Genomic DNA, 19,361 nt, shown 5'->3' with positions numbered 1-19,361 from the left:
CAAGATCATCTAGGAGTTCATCTAGCAACGAGTCATTGGATGCATCTACATACCTTTGTAGATCGCGTGCGGAAGCGTTCAAAGAACGGTGATGATGTAGTCGAACACGACGTGATCCAAATCACCGATGACCAAGCGCCGAACGGACGGCACCTCCGCGTTCAACACACGTACGGGACGGGAGACGTCTCCTCCTTCTTGATCCAGCAAGGGGAAGGAGAGGTTGATGAAGATCCAGCAGCACGACGGCGTGGTGGTGGATGCAGGGCGTCACAGTAGCAGGGCTTCGCCTATACTGCGAGAGAGAGACGTAACGGGGAGAGAGGGAGGCGCCAGGGGCTGGTGTGTCAAGTCCCTCCTCTCCCCCACTATATATAGGAGGGCCAAGGGGGGGTGGTGCGCAGCCTAGGAGATCTGATCGGGGGGCGGCGGCCCTGGAGATGGGATCTCCCAAGGGGGGCGGCGGCCAAGGGGGTGGAGTGCCCCCCAAGGCAAGTGGAGGCGCCCCGCACCCTAGGGTTTCCAACCCTAGGCGCAGGGGGGCCCAAGGAGGGGGCGCACCAGCCCACTATGGGCTGGTTCCCCTCCCCACTTCAGCCCATGGGGGCCTCCGGGATGGGTGGCCCCACCCGGTGGACCCCCGGGACCCATCCGGTGGTCCCGATACAATACCGGTGACCCCGAATCTTTCCCGATGGCCGAAAATACACTTCCTATATATAATTCTTCACCTCCGGACCATTCCGGAACTCCTCGTGACGTCCAGGATCTCATCCGGGACTCCGAACAACTTTCGGATTACTGCATACTCATATCTCTACAACCCTGGCGTCACCGAACCTTAAGTGTGTAGACCCTACGGGTTCGGGAGACACGTAGACATGACCGAGATGGCTCTCCGGCCAATAACCAACAGCGGGATCTGGATACCCATGTTGGCTCCCACATGCTCCTCGATGATCTCATCGGATGAACCACGATGTCGAGGATTCAAGCAACCCCGTATACAATTCCCTTTGTCAATCGGTACGTTACTTGCCCGAGACTCGATCGTCGGTATCCCAATACCTCGTTCGGTCTCGTTACCAGCAAGTCACTTTACTCGTACCGTAATGCATGATCCTATGATCAACCACTTGATCACATTCAGCTCATTGTGATGATGCATTACCGAGTGGGCCCAGAGATACCTCTCTGTCATACGGAGTGACAAATCCCAGTCTCGATTCGTGCCAACCCAACAGACACTTTCGGAGACACCTGTAATGTACCTTTATAGACACCCAGTTATGTTGTGACGTTTGGTACACCCAAAGCACTCCTACGGTATCCGGGAGTTGCACAATCTCATGGTCTAAGGAAATGATACTTGACATTCAGAAAAGCTATAGCAAACGAACTACACGATCTTTGAGCTAAGCTTAAGATTGGGTCTTGTCCATCACATCATTCTCCTAATGATGTGATCCCATTATCAATGACATCCCCATGTCCATAGCCAGGAAACCTTGACTATCTGTTGATCAACGAGCTAGTCAACTAGAGGCTCACTAGGGACACATTGTGGTCTATGTATTCACACATGTATTACGATTTCCGGATAATACAATTATAGCATGAATAATAGACAATTATCATGAACAAGGAAATATAATAATCATTTTATTATTGCCTCTAGGGCATATTTCCAACAGTCTCCCACTTGCACTAGAGTCAATCATCTAGTTACATTGTGATGAATTGAACACCCATGGAATTCTGGTGTTGATCATGTTTTGCTCCAGGGAGAGCTTTAGTCAATGGATCTGCGACATTCAGATCCGTATGTACTTTACAAATATCTATGTCTCCATCTTGAACATTTTCACGAATGGAGTTGAAGCGACGCTTGATGTGCCTGGTCTTCTTGTGAAACCTGGGCTCCTTGGCAAGTGTAATAGCTCTAGTGTTGTCACAGAAGAGTTTGATCGGCCCCGACGCATTGGGTATGACTCCTAGGTCGGTGATGAACTCCTTCACCCAAATTGCTTCATGCGCTGCCTCCGAGGCTGCCATGTACTCCGCTTCACATGTAGATCCCGCCACGATGCTCTGCTTGCAGCCGCACCAGCTTACTGCTCCACCATTCAACATATACACGTATCCGGTTTGTGACTTAGAGTCATCCAGATCCGTGTCGAAGCTAGCGTCGACGTAACCCTTTACGACGAGCTCTTCGTCACCTCCATAAACGAGAAACATGTCCTTAGTCCTTTTCAGGTACTTCAGGATATTCTTGACCGATGTCCAGTGTTCCTTGCCGGGATTGCTTTGGTACCTTCCTACCAAACTTACGGCAAGGTTTACATCAGGTCTGGTACACAGCATGGCATACATAATAGACCCTATGGCTGATGCATAGGGGATGACACTCATCTCTTCTATATCTTCTGCCGTGGTCGGACATTGAGCTGAGCTCAATTTCACACCTTGCAACACAGGCAAGAACCCCTTCTTAGACTGATCCATATTGAACTTCTTCAATATCTTATCAAGGTATGTGCTTTGTGAAAGACCTATGAGGCGTCTTGATCTATCTCTATAGATCTTGATGCCTAATATATAAGCAGCTTCTCCAAGGTCCTTCATTGAAAAACTCTTATTCAAGTAGGCCTTAATGCTGTCCAAAAGTTCTATATCATTTCCCATCAAAAGTATGTCATCTACATATAATATGAGAAATGCTACAGAGCTCCCACTCACTTTCTTATAAACGCAGGCTTCTCCATAAGTCTGCATAAACCCAAACACTTTGATCATCTCATCAAAGTGAATGTTCCAACTCCGAGATGCTTGCACCAGCCCATAAATCGAGCGTTGGAGCTTGCACACCTCGTCAGCATTCTTAGGATCGACAAAACCTTCCGGCTGCATCATATACAATTCTTCCTTAAGGAAACCATTAAGGAATGCCGTTTTGACGTCCATTTGCCATATTTCATAATCATAGAATGCGGCAATTGCTAACATGATTCAGACGGACTTCAGCTTCGCTACGGGTGAGAAAGTCTCATCGTAGCCCAGATGTGATTATGGGTAACCTTCCTGTTAACGATGTTCCTGCAAAAGTTCTTTTTTACACTGGTGCTTCACTTTCTTTTATTTCAAGACCATTTGTTGCCAAGCATGAATTTGTGACCGAAAAGATTCCGTTCTCATTGAAGATTGTGTCCCGGGCAAGCAAATGACTTCTAACAATTGCGTCCCAGATGTTAGTATCACGTTGGGTGACTATAAGTTTCTATCCTCTCCAGTGGTCCTTGGTAACTCGGATATTGATCTTATTCTCGGAATGGACTGGCTTTCCAAGCACAAGGCTCAGCTTGATTGTGCTACCAGGCAGATTCAATTGACTCATTCGTCTGAGGATGTAATTGTCTTTGCCGCAAGGGATGATACCATCCAACTGTTTTCTCCCAATGAGAAGGGCGAGCTAGATGCCATCTCTCAAATTCCAGTCGTTTGCGAATATCAAGACGTCTTTCCAGAAGAGCTTCCAGGAATGCCTCCACACCGGCCAGTTGAATTCGTCATCGATCTTGAGCCTGACACGGAACCTGTTTGCAAACATCCTTACAAGCTTGGACCTGAAGAGTTGGAGGAGCTGAAGAAGCAACTCGATATTCAAGAGCGAATGGGTCTCATCCGACCAAGTTCTTGTCCGTGGGGTTGTGGAGTTCTTTTTGTGAAGAAGAAGGATGGAACGGACCGACTCTGTGTCGACTACCATCCATTGAACAAGAAGACTATAAAGAACAAGTACCCACTTCCCAACATCAATGAGCTGTTTGAACAACTCAAAGGTGCTCAAGTATTCTCCAAGCTTGATCTCCGTATGGGCTATCATCAGATTCGCATTCGTGAACAAGATATCCCCAAGACAGCTTTCAGAACAAGCTATGGTTCATATGAATACACTGTCATGTCTTTCGGCCTCGTCAATGCTCCGCCAACATTCTCTCGCATGATGAACTTCATCTTCAACCTCTACACAAATGACTTCGTCTTGGTCTACCTCGATGACATTTTGGTCTTTTCCAAGAACAAGGAAGATCATGCCAAGCACTTGCGTTTGGTGCTGGATAAGCTCAGAGAACATCAGTTCTATGCCAAGTTTTCTAAGTGCGAGTTTTGGCTCGATGAGGTTCTCTACCTTGGGCATATCATCTCTGCCAAGGGCATAGCGGTTAATCCTGAGAAGGTGTCTGCAATTGTGAATTGGGAACCACCTTAGAATGTGAAGCAACTCCGCAGTTTCCTTGGGCTCGCAAGCTATTGTCGAAGGTTCGTTGAGAACTTCTCAAAGATCGTGAAGCCTCTTTCCAACCTTCTCCAGAAGCATGTGAAGTATGTCTGGTCTCCTAAATGTGACATCGCTTTCAACACCCTGAAAGAGAAGTTAGTCACTGCTCCAGTTCTGACTCCTCCTGATGAATCCAAACTGTTTGAGGTCTTCTGTGATGCCTCTCTTCAAGGTCTTGGTGCAGTGTTGATGCAAGAGAAGAAATTTGTGGCTTATACCTCTTGCCAGTTGAAGCCCAATGAAAATAACTACCCCACTCATGACCTCGAGTTGGCGGCAGTTGTGCATGCTCTTTTAACTTGGAGACATCTCTTATTGGGAAGAAAAGTGGACATCTTCATTGATCATAAGAGTGTCAAGTACATCTTCACTCAGCCTAATCTCAACCTCAGGCAGACTCGTTGGGTCGAAATGATTCAAGAGTATAATCCGAGTATCGAATATACTCCAGGCAAGGCCAATGTAATTGCTGACGCATTGAGCAGAAAGGCTTACTGCAACAGTTTGATTCTCAAGCCTTACCAACCCGAGCTTTGTGAAGCTTTCCGCAAACTCAATTTGCAAGTTGTTCCTCAAGGATTTCTGGGCAACCTCCAAGTCTCTCCTACCATGGAAGATCAGATTCGCGAGGCTCAACTTCTTGATGCTATGGTGAAGAAGGTGAAGATTGGGATTGCCAAGAGCCAAACCAAGTACAAGTGCTATCGCCTTGATGACAAGGATACTCTAGTCTTCGAGGATCGCATTGTTGTGCCTAAAGGTGACCTCCGTAAAGTCATTATGAACGAGGCTCACAATTCACTCCTCTCTATCCACCCTGGAAGTACAAAGATGTACCATGATCTCAAGCAGTCGTATTGGTGGAATCGAATGAAGCGCGAGATTGCTCAGTTCGTGAATGAATGTGATGTCTGCAGAAGAGTGAAGGCAGAACACCAACGACCAGCTGGTCTCCTCCAACCTCTTGCCATTCCAGAATGGAAGTTTGACCACATTGAGATGGACTTCATGACTGGATTTCCAAAGTCCAAGCATGGCAATGATGCTATCTTCGTTGTCATCGACAAACTCACTAAAGTGGCTCTTTTCCTTTCTATTAAAGAATCTATCATAGCAGCTCAATTGGCAGAGCTATATACCTCCCGGATTGTCTCTCTTCACGGCATTCTGCAGCTGATTTCTTCAGATCGTGGCAGCATCTTCACCTCTAAGTTCTGGGATTATTTTCAGAAGGCCATGGGCACCAACATCCGTTTCAGCACAGCTTTTCATCCTCAAACTAGTGGCCAAGTCGAGCGAGTTAATCAAATTCTTGAAGATATGCTCAGGGCTTGCGTCATCTCTTTCGGTATGAAGTAAGAAGATTGTCTTCCATATGCCGAGTTCTCCTACAACAACAGCTTTCAAGCGAGTTCAGGCAAGGCCCCATTCGAAATTCTCTATGGCAGGAAGTGCCGTACTCCTCTTAACTGGTCAGAGACTGGTGAACGTCAACTTCTTAGCAATGACTTGATCACAGAGGCAGAAGAGATGTGCAAAGTCATTCGTGATAATCTCAAAGCCGCGCAATCATGCCAGAACAGTTACTATGATAGTAAGCATCGTGATTTGGCTTTTGAGATCAGAGACCATGTCTACCTCCCTCCGCGTCTCTCCAATGAAAGGTACTCGTCGCTTCGGTATCAAAGGGAAGCTTGCCCCTAGATACGTGGGTCCTTTCAAGATCGTCAGCAAGAGAGGCGATCTCGCCTATCAACTTGAGCTCCCCTACAACTTTGCAAACGCGCACGACGTGTTCCATGTATCTCAGCTCCGCAAGTGCTCCAAGACCCCTGACCGCACCGTCAACTTCGAAGACATTGATCTCCAAGAAGACCTGTCTTATCATGAGCACCCAATCGCTATTCTTGAAGAAACTGAGCGCAAGACTCGCAACAAGTCTATCAAATTCCTCAAAGTCAAGTGGTCACATCATTCCGACCGTGAAGCCACCTGGGAACGCGAGGATCACCTCCGTTCTGAGTACCCGGAGTTTTTCCAATCCTAGATCTCGGGACGAGATCCTTTCGTAGTGGTGGAGTGTTGTAACACCCCAGATGTAATTTACCTTATTTGTACTCCAACTCTTGCCGTTTCCGGCACTAAGTTATTCTATTTCCTCATTGTCGGGTTTTTGTTTCCGTGTGTTTTGTCTTTGTCATGCATCTCATATCATGTCATCATGTGCATTGCATTTGCATACGTGTTTGTCTCATGCATCCGAGCATTTTTCCCGTTGTCCGTTTTGCATTCGGGCACTCCTATGTCCTCCGGTGTCCCTTTCTACCTCTTTTCGCGTGTGGGGGTTAAACGTTTTTGGATTGGACCGAGACTTGTCATGCGGCCTTGGTTTACTACCGGTAGACCGCCTGTCAAGTTTCGTGCCATTTGAACTTCGTTTGATACTCCAACGGTTAACCGAGGGACCGAAAAGGCCTCGTGTGTGTTGCAGCCCAACACCCTTCCAAAGTGACCCAAAACCCACCTAAACCTCCTCCATTGTCTAGATCGTTCGATCACGATCGCGTGGCTGCAAACCGCACCTCATTTGGAGCTTCCTAGCTCCCTCTACCTCTATAAATAGACCCCTCTATTTCAATCCCGGGTCCATTTCGCCCCTAACCCTAGACCCCTTCGTCCTCAGCGCGCCGGACACGTCCGGGCGTGCCGGACACGTCGCCGCTGCCTGCCACGTGGCCTCCCGCCACCCACCGCCCATCGTCTAGATAGAGCGCCCACGGCACGTCTGCTCCCGCGCCGCCCCGCGCCTCTTCCTCCTACCGCGCGCCGCCCGCCCTCGCCGCTCCGCCACCGCGCCGGCTCGCCGCCCAGTTAACTCCGGCCGCCGCCCGCCTTCGCCGCCCGGCGCCCTGCCACCGCCTCGTCGCCGGTGGTCGCCGACCCGACGCGCTCCGGCGACCGCGCCGCCCCGGCAGGCTCCTTCCTCCCCTGCCCGGCGTCCTCCTCCGGCCGGCCCAAGCTCCGGCGTCCTCCTCGAGCTCCTACTTAGGCCAGTCATCCTCGGGTGCCGCGCATCGCTACAGTGCCCCGGCGAGATCCGATCTGGATCTAGAACGATCGGTTGACTTTTTCGTCCCTAAACCTTAGATTTTTTGCTTACTTTGTCATGCCATAACTTCATCATCGTGGCTCCGATTCATGCGTGTAGCATATCAAAATGTTCGCCTCGACGAGTACATCATTTCATCTCATTGCATCATTTTAATTTGAGCTCATCTTAATGCCCGAAATTCTGTTGGAAGAGGGCTATGTGAGGATAGTTTCAGATCTGTTTCAGCAAATGCGCTTTTGTCATTTTTGCCATCATTAATGTGTGCATGCTATGATCCTGAGCTCTACATGTGTTTTGAAGAATGCCATGCCATCTTTACAGGGGTGTATGCCATGTATTTTTTTAATCTTTGTGGTGACTAGAACAAGCATGCAAAGTAGCTTACTAAATGATGCTGATTTCAGGGACTTAGAATTTCACTAAGTCCTTGCCCTGTCATTATTTTTATGCCATATGTTCATGTTGTTTCCTAGTGATTCATGCCTCTTTTGAGCATGATCAGTCAGGATTTTTTGTATACAATGTTGTGCTCTATCCATCCATGTCTTTGTTTGCAATTATGGAGCACCCTGCTTGAGTTAATCGAGCTCTACTTTTGCTATAAAATGTTCCTGGCAGATTGTTAACATGTTTAGCAATTTTGCCGAGCTTGTTGTTGTTGATCCGTGCATTCTATGATGTTGTTCTTGCCATGTATAGCTTCTATGCTATGTCTATTTTCTGGGTGTATGCTTAGTTTGTCATACAATGCCTCGTAGTGAGTGCATCGAGCTCGTAAACATGCCAACTTGATGTCTGTTTTGCCATGCTCCAGTTTCTCACTAAGTCTGAATCTGTTTATATTTTTGCTATGTTCACATGCTTGCAATTCTATTTTCTGATCCCTTTTGGCTCATGGTCACTAAGGGACTTTTGTTATATGCTTAGAGTAGCTTCATGCCATGCCTTGCTTTGCCATGATATGTTCCTGTATCATATAGTTATCATGCTCTAAAGATTGCTTCCTGATGATAAATTCCTGACTTGTTAATTTCACTAAGTCTGAAACATGTTATCTTTTGCACTTTTGTCATGCTTGTTTGAGCCTGTTATTGAGTGAATTAGCCGTAGCTCAGTGTTCATATTTTGTCAAGCATCATGAGTGGATCCCTGCCATGTATTTTGTTGCTATGTTTGAGTGCTGTAGCATGTTGTTCTTGATGCATTTAGGAGGCTACTTGCTGTTTATCGCAGACCGGTGCCATATTTGTTTTGCTTGCCATTTCCAAACCGTGCATCCGATTCCGGTGATCTTTATATCGATTTCAATCGAAATCAACTACCCTTTCCAGTGGCACTCTTGGATTTCCAAGTTGAGGCCAGGTTCAATCATTCCTTTCCAAATCTTGCATATGCATCACATATCGCATCCCGCATATCATACCATGTTTGCATCATGTTGTTTGAGCATTGCATGTGGTTGATTGTGTTCCTTTTGGTTGTTGTTCTTGTTTGGGTAGAGCCGGGAGACGAGTACGTGAACGAGGAGCCCGTTGAGTTCACTTACGAGGATCAGGGCAACTCTGAGAACTCTGCAGGAAAGATGACCATATATACCCTCGAAATCACTTCTATCTTTGCTTGCTAGATGCTCGCTCTTTTGCTATGCCTATGCTACGATACCTACCACTTTCTTATCATGCCTCCCATATTGCCATGTCAAACCTCTAACCCACCATGTCCTAGCAAACCGTTGTTTGGCTATGTTACCGCTTTGCTCAGCCCCTCTTATAGCGTTGCTAGTTACATGTGAAGATTGGAGATCGTTCCTTGTTGGAACTTGTTTATTGTTGGGATATCACCATATTATCTTGTTTATCTTAATGCACCTATATACTTGGTAAAGGGTGGAAGGCTCGGCCCTATGCCTAGTGTTTTGTTCCACTCTTGCCGCCCTAGTTTCCGTCATATCGGTGTTATGTTCCCGGATTTTGCGTTCCTTACACGGTTGGGTTATAATGGGAACCCCTTGACAGTTCGCCTTGAATAAAACTCCTCCAGCAATGCCCAACATTGGTTTTACCATTCGCCACCTAGCCTCCTTTTCCCTTGGGTTTGCGGAGCCCAAGGGTCATCTTTATTTAACCCCCCGGGCCAGTGCTCCTCTGAGTGTTGGTCCAAAACAGAGCCACTTGCAGCGCCACCTCGGGGAAACTTGAGGGTTGGTTTTAGTTGTACGTAGTGTTCATCTGAGTGTGCCCTGAGAACAAGATATGTGTAGCTCCTATCGGGATTTGTCAGCACATTCGGGCGGTGTTGCTGGACTTGTTTTACCATTGTCGAGGATGTCTTATAACCAGGATGTCGAGTCTGATCAGATTGTCTTGGGAGAAGGAATATCTTTTGTTGACCGTGAGAGCTTGTGATTGGCTAAGTTGGGACTCCCCTGTAGGGATTTGAACTTTCGAAAGCCGTGCCCGCGGTTATGGGAAGATGGGAATTTGTTAATTTCTGGTTGTAGGTAACCTGAAACTTAACTTAATTAAAATGCATCAACCGCGTGTGTAACCGTGATGGTCTCTTCCCGGCGGAGTCCGGGAAGTGAACACGGTGTTGGAGTAATGTTTGACGTAGGTTGTTCTAGGATCACTTCTTGATCATAGTTTGTCGCTCGTGCCTTTGCCTTCTCTTCTCGCTCTCTTTTGCGTATGATAGCCACCATATATGCTAGTCGCTTGCTGCAGCTCCACATCATACCTTTACCTTACCTATAAGCTTAAATAGTCTTGATCGCGAGGGTGTGAGATTGCTGAGTCCCCGTGACTCACAGATTTACTTCCAAAACCAGATGCAGGGACCGATGATACCGCTCCAGATGATATGACCGAGCTCAAGTGGGAGTTCGATGAAGACTCTCGTCGTTACTACGTGTCTTTCCCAGATGATCAGTAGTGGTGCCCAGTTGGGGCGATCGGGGACTATGTTGCATTTGGGGTTTATCTTTATTTTGGTTCCGTAGTCGGACCTTGAGTGTATTGGATGAATGTAATGTTATTTATGTATTTGTGTGACGTGGCGAGTGTAAGCCAACTATGTATCTTTTCCCTTATTGTATTACATGGGTTGTTTGCGAAGATTACCTCACTTGCGACATTGGTTTCAATGCTGTTATGCCTCTTAGTCGTGCTTCAACACGTGGGAGATATAGCCACATCGAGGGCGTTACATGAAATTATCAGTCGTAACTCTTCAATCACCGTAAAAGAGCTCAACTAATCCATTTATACTAAATATTTTTACTTTTTTATGTATAATATTCATGATTTGTTTTATTGATATAGTGTTTACCACCAAATTTGAACTATTTTTTCTACCATACGTAACAACATGAGCCAAAAATGCTAAAAAAAGTATTTCCCACTAAAATTATTATAATTGTAAACTAAATACATTTTGTTGCAAACCTTATGTTATTTTTAAAATTTGTTCAATACATTTCGGTAATATATATTCCATCTAGATCCAAGAAAATGAAAAATATCCATATATAGATTAATATGTGTGCCACTTACACGCGTAGTTGTGTTATGTGTTTGACTGATTACTAGCGTAGTTGTGTTATGTGTTTGACTGATTACTATCTTCAAATATCTTGATAAGAATTTAATAATACGTGCCTAGCAAATATCTTGGTTGATTTGTGGAGCACAATATTGTTTATGGGAATAGTAATCGTTATGATATCATCAATCTGCTTAATTACTTGAAAGGAACTCGTGTATACTTGTAAGAAATACCCCCTTCATCTGGAATTACTTGTCGTACAAATAGATGTATCTAGATGTATTTTAGTTTTAGACACATTCATTTTTATCCATTTCTGCGACAATGAATTCTGGACGGAGGGACTACTTCTTGTTAGGAAGTCAATTTTTTATTTTGCTTCCATGGACCTAGGCTAAATTAAAAAACAGATGAATCTACTACTACAACAAAAAAACATCATCACTGCCAACAGGCTCCTACAACAAGATCAATAGTTTTCATGCCGACAAGACCAATTCGAGTCCTGTCAAACCCTTAACTGAGCCCTATATCAACACCCAGATCCAACTCCAAGCCGACACCAAAATCTAACCACATTTCCATATCCACACCAAAATCTAACGCCGTATCAAAATCTGACCCCATACCCACACACCCAAATATAACCCCATATCCACACCCAAATATGACTGACTTGAACATCCAAATCGAACCAATATCCACAGTTCCACACCCTAATCAAGCCATATGAAACCCTTAATCGACACCCTAATCAAGTTGCATGAGAATCTAAATAAAACCCTAAACCCAAATCGAAGCCTCCAAGTCTAAATCGATGCCTACATGGATCCTTAAATTGGGCAGACAAGGACTTACCGTCATTGACGAATGGATGAAGAAGGGGTAATGAAGCCGGTGGTCGCCGCCAATGCTCGTCATCCAGATCTTCGACCTGGTGTGTGTGTGTGTGTGTGTGTGTGTGTGGCATTGGAGAGAGTGGAGAGTGAGCGGTGAGATAAGGGTCAGGGGATTTATGACACTGCTTACGGAAACAATGTGGCTTCTCCCGCTTGTCCCTTCGCATGCAAGTGCCTGCCATCCTCGCGCTTGATCGGGCCTGCCTCATTAGAAATGGTTGATTTGACCATTTCTCCATAGCCAGGATCTGGACTGTGTTGATTACTGTTTATGCAGACCCAACCATACACATAGGTAACCAACGATCCAAAATTGAATTTCGAGGATGTGAAGGTGTTATGCAGGGAACCAAACAACGCGCGTAGAGTTCAGGCAAGGCACGCAACATTCTGTAATCTTCTCCCCTCCTAGGATCAGCAAGTGAATCTTAAACTAACAATCCTCCTTTTTGCAACGCGGTTTGCTCTACTCACACGTGGGTTAACTACAACATTTGGCCACTTGCTCTTTTGGCTGTTGGGTTGACGGCAAGGGTGTAGGATCGAACCATAAAAGCGCATGACAACCTCTGCTTCCCTCTGCGAAGGGCCTATCTTTTACTTTTATCTCCTATACTGCAAAAGAGTCAAGGTGATCTTCACCCTTCCTTATTTACATTTTATCCTTTGGCAAGCACAATATGTTGGAAAGATCCTGGTATATATGGCTAATTGGATGTGGGTTTTCATGAACTATTACTGTTGACATTACCCTTGAGGTAAAACGTTGGGAGGTAAAACTATAAGCCCCTATCTTTCTATGTGTCCGATTAAAACTCCATACCCATAAGTATTGCATGAGCGTCAGCAATTGTGAAAGACTATATGATAGTTGAGTATGTGGACTTGCTGAAAAGCTCTTATACAATGACTCTTTCCTATGTTATGATAAATTGCAATTGCCTCAACCACTGAGATTATAGTTTGTGAGTTTTCAATGAAGTTTACGATTCATACTTGATATTGTGATTGAATTATTACTCTAGCATAAGATATCATATGACAAGAATTATATAAGTTGCTGCTCTAAGAATGATCATGATGCCCTCATGTCCGTATTTTATTTTTATCGACACCTTCATCTCTAAACATGTGGACATATTTTTCGATTTCGGCTTTTCGCTTGAGGACAAGCGAGGTCTAAGCTTGGGGGAGTTGATACGTCCATTTTGCATCATGCTTTTATATCAATATTTATTGCATTATGGGCTGTTATTACACATTATGTCACAATACTTATGCCTATTCTCTCTTATTTTACAAGGTTTACATAAAGAGGGAGAATGCCGGCAACTAGGATTCTGGCTGGAAAAGGAGCAAATATTAGAGACCTATTATGCACAACTCCAAAAGTCCTGAAACTTCACGGATGATGTTTTCCAAATATATAAAAAACATTGAGCGCAAGAACTTCACCAGGGGGCCACACCCTGCCCACGAGGGTGGGGGGCGCGCCCTACCCCCTGGGCGCGCCCCCCTACCTCGTGGTCCCCCTGGTGGCCCTCCAGTGACCATATTTTGCTATATGGACTCTTTCGATGGGGAAAAATCATAAGCCATCTTCTCGGATGAAACTCCGCCGCCATGAGGCAGAACCTTGGCGGAACCAATCTAGTGTTCTACCGGGGAAACTTCCCTCTCGGAGGGGGAAATCATTGCCATCGTCATCACCAACGCTCCTCTCATCGGGAGAGGGCAATCTCCATCAACATCTTCATCAGCACCATCTCATCTCAAAACCCTAGTTCATCTCTTGTATCCAATTCTTGTCTCCAAGTCCGGGATTGGTGCTAGTAGGTTGCTAGTAGTGTTAATTACTCCTTGTAGTTGATGCTAGTTGGTTTAATTGGTGGAAGATCATATGTTCAGATCCTATATGCACATTAATACCCCTCTGATTATGAACATGTTTATGCTTTGTGAGTAGTTACTTTTGTTCCTGAGGACATAGGAGAAGTCTTGCTATTAGTAGTCATGTGAATTTGGTATTTGTTCGATATTTTGATGAGATGTATGTTGTCTCTCCTCTAGTGGTGTTATGTGAACATCGACTACATGACACTTCACCATTGTTTGGGCCTAGAGGAAGGCATTGGAAAGTAATAAGTAGATGATGGGTTGCTAGAGTGACAGAAGCTTAAACCCTAGTTTATGTGTTGCTTCGTAAGGGGCTGATTCGGATCCATATGTTTCATGATATGTGATGACCCACAAGTATAGGGGATCTATCGTAGTCCTTTCGATAAGTAAGAGTGTCAAACCCAACGAGGAGCGGAAGGAAATGATAAGCGGTTTTCAGCAAGGTATTCTCTGCAAGTACTGAAATAAGTGGTAACAGATAGTTTTATGATAGGATAAATTATAACGAGCAACAAGTAACAAAAGTAAATAAAGTGTAGCAAGATGGCCCAATCCTTTTGTAGCAAAGGACAAGCCGGAACAAACTCTTATAATAGGAAAAGCGCTCCCGAGGACACATGGGAATATCGTCAAGCTAGGTTTCATCACGTTCATATGATTCGCGTTTGATACTTTAATAATTTGATATGTGGGTGGACCGGTGCTTGGGTGCTGTTCTTACTTGAACAAGCATCCCACTTATGATTAACCTCTATTGCAAGCATCCGCAACTACAACAAAAGTATTAAGGTAAACCTAACCATAGCATGAAACATATGGATCCAAATCAGCCCCTTACGAAGCAACGCATAAACTAGGGTTTGAGCTTCTGTCACTCTAGCAACCCATCATCTACTTATTACTTCCCAATGCCTTCCTCTAGGCCCAAACAATGGTGAAGTGTCATGTAGTCGACGTTCACATAACACCACTAGAGGAGAGACAACATACATCTCATCAAAATATCGAACGAATACCAAATTCACATGACTACTAATAGCAAGACTTCTCCCATGTCCTCAGGAACAACATAACTACTCACAATTCATATTCATGTTCATAATCAGAGGGGTATTAATATGCATTAAGGATCTGAACATACAATCTTCCACCGAATAAACCATCTAGCATCAACTACAAGGAGTAATTAACACTACTAGCAACCTACTAGCACCAATCCCGGACTTGGAGACAAGAATTGGATACAAGAGATGAACTAGGGTTTTGAGATGAGATGGTGCTGATGAAGATGTTGATGGAGATTTCCCTCTCCCGATGAGAGGAGCGTTGGTAATGACGATGGTGATGATTTCCCCCTCCCGGAGGGAAGTTTCCCCGGCAAAACAGCTCTGCTGGAGCTCTATATTGGATCCGCCAAGGTTCCGCCTCGTGGCGGCGGAGTCTCGTCCCGAAAAGTTCCTTCTTATTTTTTTCTCATCGAAAGACCTCAAATAGGAGAAGATGGATGTCAGAGAGCCACCAGGGGGCCCATGAGGTAGGGGGGCGCGCCCTAGGGGGGCCCCACCCTCGTGAGAAGGGTGTGGGCCCCCTGGCCTTCATCTTTGGCGAGGATTTTTCTTTATTTATTTTAAGACGTTCCGTGGAGTTTCAGGACTTTTGGAGTTGCGCAGAATAGGTCTCTAATATTTGCTCCTTTTCCAGCCCAGAATTCCAGCTACCGGCATTCTCCCTCCTTATGTAAACCTTGTAAAATAAGAGAGAATAGCCATAAGTATTGTGACATAAAGTGAAATAACAGTCCATAATGCAATAAATATCGATATAAAAGCATGATGCAAAATGGACGTATGAACTCCCCCAAGCTTAGACCTCGCTTGTCCTCAAGCGAAAAGCTGATAAAAATAAATATGTCCTCGTGTTTAGAGGTAGAGGCGTCGATAAAAATAAAATACGGTCATGAATGCATCATGATTATTCTTATAACAGTAACATATATAGATTTTGTCATATGATTACTTATATTCAAGTGATGATCTATTCACAATGCAAAAGTATAAATCATAAACCTTATTGGGCTCCGACAAACTATAATCTCAGTCATTGAAGCAATTGCAATTTATCATAACATCGGAAAGAGTCTATGTTAGAGCTTTAAAAGCAAGTCCACATACTCAACTATCATTTGGTCCTCCATAATTGCTAACACTCACGCAATACTTGTGGTTATGGAGTTTTAATCGGGCACAGAGAAAGATAGGAGCTTATAATTTTGCCCCACAACCTTTTACCTCAAGGGTAATGTCAACAATAATGATTCATGCTCCCCTACATCCAATTAGATATATATATATATATATATCATGTTCTTTTCAACATGCTGGGCTTGCCAAAGGATAAAATGAAAAAGGAAAGGTGAAGATCACCATGACTCTTGCATAAGGTAGAAGATAATAATAAAGGATAGGCCCTTCGCAGAGGGAAGCAGAGGTTGCCATGCGCTTTTATGGTTGGATATATAAAATCTCAATGCGAAAGAACTTCACTTTATATTGCCCCTTGTGATATGAACCTTTATTATGCAGTCCGTCGCTTTTATTACTTCCACATCACAAGATCGTATAAAGCTTATTTCTCCCACACCAATCAATCATACATATTTAGAGCAATTTTTATTGCTTTGCACCGATGACAACTTACTTGAAGGATCTTACTCAATCCATAGGTAGATATGGTGGACTCTCATGGCAAAACTGGTTTAAGGGTATTTGGAAGCACAACTAGTATTTCTACTTGGTGCTGAGAATTTGGCTAGCATGAGGGGGAAAGTCAAGATCAACAAGTTAGAGGATCCATGACAACATACTTTATCTCAGATATAAGAAAACATAACTCATTATGTTGTCTTCCTTGTCCAACGTCAACTCTTTAGCATGTCATATTTTAATGAGTGCTCCCAATCATAAAAGATGTCAATGATAATATATCTATATGTGAAAACCTCTCTTTCCTTATTACTTCCTATTAATTGCAACAATGACCAAAGCTATGTTTGCGAACTCCCAACAACTTTTAATCATCATACTCTTTCTATGTGAAGTCATTACTCTCAATAAGATCAGTATGAACTCTTTGTTTCTTTTTATTCTTTTTCTCTTTTCTTTTATTCACCCAAGATCATGGCAAAATAATCAAGCCCTTGACTCAACAATAATGTTTATTATATATAGCTCATATACTCAATTACAAAGAGAGATCATAAAGCAAAACTCAAAACTAGATCATGCCATAAACTTTATTCTACTAGATCAAGATACTACTAATAGGATCGAACTAAGAAGAACGATAAATATAGGAGTTGTGATTGTGATACGATACCGGGGCACCTCCCCCAAGCTTGGCAGTTGCCAAGGGGAGTGCCCATACCCATGTGATTATATCTCGTTTGTCATTGAAGAAGGTGGAGGTGACGGGTAATCGCACATCGAGTGTAAGAGGTCCTCCAGCTTGCGAATAATGCCCTTGAGTGCGACAATATGCTCCTTTAACAAAATATTTTCTTGTGTGAGATAGTTGTTTTGTATATGAGCTAACTCAATCATCTTGAAAGCTTCGATCTCAGTTGGGGTAAGAAGGTTACGATCAAGTTGAAGGATGTCTTTTGCTGCCGGCGCTTGATCCTCCGTGCCCTTCTTGATCCTTTCATCCATGTTGAACCTCATGGGATCTTCCCTCTTCAGATCTATCTTCATTATCCAAGCATCGTTGTCACCATTGTTGGAGAAGGGAGACGACATGATGCTTAGCCTGGAAAACCCTAACAGAAAACAGCTCGAAACAAGAATAGAGGAGGTTTGCGTGATACGGGAGTCAAAACCTTAGGGAGGTTATATAATGAGTTTTTACCGACCAAAATACGTAACATGCAAGAAAACGGAGTCCGGAAGGCACACGAGGTGCTCACGAGGTAGGGGGGGCGCGCCCAGGGGGGTAGGGCGCGCCCACCACCCTCGTGGGGCCCTCGTGTCCTTCCCGGACTGCTACTTAATTTTCTATTTTTCTAAATATTCCAAAACAGAGAAATATTGCCTTAAAAATTGTTTTGGAGTCGGTTTACTTACCGTACCACATACCTATTCCTTTTCAGAGTCTGAAACGTTTCGGAAAGTGTCCCTTATGTATTCCTCTGGGGTTATGGTTTCAATAATATTGGTTTCAACATTTATGGGATTACCTGAGATATAATGTTTGATTCTTTGACCGTTTACCACCTTCGGATTTGTGCCCTCGAAGTTGTTGATTTTTGTGGCACCGGAATGATAAACCTCTTCGATAACATAGGTGCCTTCCCATTTAGAGAGAAGTTTTCCTCCAAAAAATCTTAAACGAGAGTTGTATAGCAATACATAATCACCTACATTAAACTCATGCTTTTGTATCCTTTTGTCATGCCATCTTTTAACTTTTTCTTTAAACAACTTGGCATTTTCATAAGCTTGGGTTCTCCATTCATCAAGTGAGCTAATATCAAATAACCTCTTCTCACCGGCAAGTTTAAAATCATAGTTGAGCTCTTTAATAGCCCAATATGCCTTATGTTCTAGTTCGAGAGGTAAGTGACATGCTTTTCCATAAATCATTTTATACGGAGACATACCCATACGATTTTTGTATGCAGTTCTATAAGCCCATAATGCATCATCAAGTTTCTTAGACCAATTCTTTCTAGACCTATTAACAGTCTTTTGCAAAATTAATTTGAGCTCTCTATTTCTCAACTCTACTTGACCACTAGACTGAGGGTGATAAGGAGATGCAATTCTATGATTAACGTCATATTTAGCAAGCATTTTACGGAAAGCACCATGAATAAAGTGTGAACCACCATCAGTCATTAAATATCTAGGGACTCCAAACCTCGGGAAAATAACTTCCTTAATCATTTTAATAGAAGTGTTATGATCAGCACTACTAGTTGGAATAGCTTCTACCCACTTAGTAACGTAATCAACAGCAACTAGAATATGTGTGTATCCATTAGAGGCAGGAAAAGGTCCCATATAATCAAAGCCCCAAACATCAAACGGTTCAATAACAAGAGAATAATTCATAGGCATTTCTTGACGTCTACTAATATTACCAACTCTTTGACATTCTTCACAAGACAAGACAAACTTACGGGCATCCTTGAAGAGAGTAGGCCAATAAAAACCAGATTGCAATACCTTATGTGCAGTTCTATCTCCAGTGTGGTGTCCTCCATAACACTCGGAGTGACACCTGCGTAGGATCTGTTCCTGTTCATGCTCAGGTACACAACATCTAATAACACCATCTACTCCTTTATAAAGATGTGTATCATCCCAAAAGTAATGTCTTAAATCATAGAAAAACTTTTTCTTTTGCTGGTATGTGAAGCTAGGTGGTATAAATTTAGCAACAATTTAATTAGCATAATCAGCATACCAAGGAGTACTACAAGAAGTACTTATAACATTTAATTGTTCATCAGGAAAGCTATCATTAATAGGTAGTGGGTCATCAAGAATATTTTCTAACCTAGACAAGT

This window comes from Triticum urartu, chromosome 2, assembly GCF_003073215.2.
Source record: "Triticum urartu cultivar G1812 chromosome 2, Tu2.1, whole genome shotgun sequence".
In the NCBI taxonomy this organism is placed as follows: domain Eukaryota; kingdom Viridiplantae; phylum Streptophyta; class Magnoliopsida; order Poales; family Poaceae; genus Triticum; species Triticum urartu.
Note: the sequence above shows the minus strand (reverse complement) of the source record.